We start from the raw sequence: 3,876 nt of genomic DNA on the forward strand, positions 1-3,876 counted from the left end.
GATATTTCTAATGCATTGTGACTCTCTATTTCTCTCTGGTAAGAGAAACTGTCCATTGTACACAATTGTACAATTGGAATTCATCAGAAGCTAATCAAAAGAGAATTCTCGTGCAAGTCAGCTGAAAATGAGAAAGCCTGAGAGGATGCTGGATCGGAGGGACAAGCGTGTATAACTGTATACTATAGTCTAAGTTATAGTACTAATCCATAAAATGTCTTTCGGAATCGCGTTCAAATTTTGTACAAATTTCTCTCGACTAAATTCAATTTCAAATTTTCAAAATTCTTTTCAAGAGAACAATTATTTTTATTCAGATATACCTTCTGTTGTCAAAATTTCTCCTGAATTTTGTCAGAATTAAAAAAATAAATATATATTTTGGTTTCTCAAGCCCATTTTTGCAAAAAATTTCTAATTTTCTTTTCATTTTACAGAAAAAATAGGGGGTTCACTAAAGTTGGGGCTCAAATAAAAGTTGTTATCATATAGAACTTGAGATCCAATAGATACCTGTAGAAAGCCAAAAGGGTTCGTTTAGAGCGTTCTTGAAAAGAACATGAAGTACCATTCACAAACCACACGAATGTAAAGTAGGGCTGGTAAGTTAGGAATCGATTTACAGTTTTCGACCTATGACTTGAGACGAAAAGTTTCTTGCATATGAATATGCCTTTATGTTGACAACTTTGCTACATAAACTGCAAATAATATTTATCAAGTAATTATATCTACATATTTCAATTGCATTATTATTTTGTAATTTAATTATCTTCATTAAGTTATGTCCGCCAGAGTTCGATTACATGTGTGATTTAAGGTAAATATTATGTTATTAATGAAACATAATATCCAAGTGGGCAAAGCGAAAAATGCGTTCTTTAGAAATAGGCTCAATTGAACAAAGATCAAGAAGGTAAATCGATTTGCAACAATTTGCTACGACGACTTGTTTGACTAGAAAATGAGAGTTCCCAGGGATAAAAGTTGATGTGGGTCGATCGAAGGGGTCGCTGGATAGCGAAGGGACAACAAAGTGGAAAGGTTGTATTGGTACTGTGGATAGTTGAAATTGAATCGAGAAGAGACTGACAAGACTGAACTTCATTAAAGTAAAGCGATGCACCCATGTCAGCCGATTCGATTCCCCACTTGCCATAAAGTCTTTGCATCCAATTTTATTACAGAGAACCCCCAAGGTTATTTACATCCTCATCATTTAATCTCTCATCATTTAATTACAAAATTCACAACTATTATTTCTTGATAGGACTTGGAATTGCGGTCTTGTTTATCGAGAATACCATGAAAAAATCCATTATTCAAATTTTGAAGCAAATTACGAAAAATTCGAACAAAATTCTGAAGGAGCAATTATGACTTTTAAAAATATTTACGAATTTTTTCGTAACCACTTTTGTATAGGACTTGTGATGTTGGTTTTTATTTTTCGAAATTACTAGAGGAGAGTACTCGAATATGAGATATTCTCGTAATATGAGAAAGCGTGGTATCAGCTAAACTGAGAGATCCACTTTGTTGGTTCTATCACTAACTAGTAGCCCTTGAAGAAAGAGTAATTTCGTGGTATAGTCCATTTTTCATTGATCCTATAAAGATTATAGGCGAGCTTTTTGTGAAATCGATGGTGGTCGAGTTCGTGGAAGGGAATTCTTTAAACCCTATTTATTATTCATTAAATATGTGTTTAGCAGTAAAGTTTGCCTGGAGTGATGGGGATTGAATAACTAAGTAGGAAAATATCGATAGTGTTGAAGTTTTTTATTGTACAGGTCAGACATAGTAAGTGCATAGTTGCCCGGTGTGGTACTCATAATATGAGATACCTTTGGTTTTTATAGCACTGTTGCTGCGCTGGGGAAATTGGTAACAAAAGTGTTTGTGACTACTGCAAAGAAAAATATATTTAAATAGCAGTAAATTTATACTTCGGAAACATAGAATGAAGTTTTTCATTAAAAATAATACTTTATTTGGTATTTTATTAGCTATTTCCTGAGGTATCTCATATTATGAGAATAGTTTGACGAGTTTGGAAAAAGCACTTTTTTACATTTTGTGTATTTTCAGCATGAAAACAATTTTTAATACAATTTTTTATTTGAGCTCCTTATGACAAACTAAATTTCCTTTAAAATGACCTATATTACATTTAAATTCAGTACATAGAATTCCGACAATCACGCCAAACAGAGTTGGTATCTCATATTTGGGTACTCTCCTCTATGTCCAAAATAGAACATTTATATTTTGAGCCAAACGGCGCGAAATATGTGTTAAGTTTTTGGAGAAATTTCAGCTTTTGCAAATTCTTTAAAAATTGCCTTTAAATTATTTTTCGACAAAACTCGTCTTTTTAATTTATTTCCAAAATTGATATACAAAAATGGAAAATGGCTATATTACGCCAGAAGATGTGAGATACATAAAAAGGCTAAAAGAAGAACTTTCTGAGTGATTGTTTTATAAAAATATACTATGAAAAAAGTCCTATTGTTCTCATAACAATGTGAGATAGGGAAGGTATTCTATATAAAGGTAGCTATGTAAGGTAACTTCCTGAAAATAAATATACATTAAAAAATTTATGTCAAAAATTGAGCGCACAACACGAGTATTACGATCAGAATGTGTACCTCAAAGCCTACCGAACTTTGAGAAATTTAAACTTTAAACACTTCATAATATAGAAAATGTTGAGTATGGAGAAGACTAAAAAGTTGGTATCTAAGAGATATTTTTGCTAAAGTTTCATTTAAGAATTCTGAGCACAAAAAGTAAAGATCTGATCGCCAGACGTGAGGTAGCTCATTATTGAGCGCGAAGCGCGAGATCCAGCGGACGTGCGACCTAGGCGCGCTCAAGCTTGTGGAACGCGTGCTCGGCAAGCGATGAGAATGTGAACGCCTAATGGACAAGTTTTTTTTACCTTACAATTTTATAAAAACGCTTCAGATAGTTGACAATTATGTTAGGGGTTATGAATGTTGTTATAACCGTCAACACTGAGAAAATCGGAATATACCGTTATGGCCTTGGATTAAGAAATTTGGGATAAAAATTTCTAGATTTTAAGCCGTAGAATATAGATGTTAATTTTGAAAATCCTGGATTATAAAACAATATGGCAACGTCCGCTTGAATAGGGTCCTTATGGTTGGTAATCCCTTAAGTTAAAAAAATTAGTCGCCAGGGCATTTTTTAAGTCACAGCTTTAAAAAGCCGCTTTTCGAGAAAAATGCCTCTAAAGTTGGTGAGTGCTATAAGCGCACGTGTTATACTTTTTTTTAAACATGTAATATACCCACTTTCAGTCTCTTTAAGCACATGAATATACAGTGGGGTCATTCCTAGAATTGCAATCCTCGGCATTTTGGTGATGCAGAGACCGCAGGACCGAGAAAGTGGCGGTGCTCAGTCGTGTGTGACAAATAGTAGCGTAAAGACAAAGCGAGCAGCACCCTCAGCGGGTTAGTTGCATTAGATGTTAGCATATTTCACTTTTTTATTTTCTAACTTTTTTCACATGAAGCCCCACATCGAGTTGAAAATTGGGTATAATAAATGAGAAGCATCAAGAAAGGTGGATCTGGTCCTAAATTTTAGTAATGAAAAAAGCAAAAAAAAATGTTTACAAAAAAAAAACGTTTTTCATCATTATAAAAATTTAGGACCAGACCCAACTTTCATAATGACGCTTATTTATTAACCGAAATTTTTAACTGAATGTGGAACTTCGTGTAAAAATAAGTTAGGAAATAAAAAAAAATTGTCGGCAAGGTAGGTATCTGGTCACGTAACCCATTCATCACATTACCTTAAGTAAAGGTCATTTAGGACCATGCCCGAAACCGC

The sequence above is a fragment of the Belonocnema kinseyi genome, chromosome 7 (genome assembly GCF_010883055.1).
Source record: "Belonocnema kinseyi isolate 2016_QV_RU_SX_M_011 chromosome 7, B_treatae_v1, whole genome shotgun sequence".
Taxonomy (NCBI): Eukaryota; Metazoa; Arthropoda; class Insecta; order Hymenoptera; family Cynipidae; genus Belonocnema; species Belonocnema kinseyi.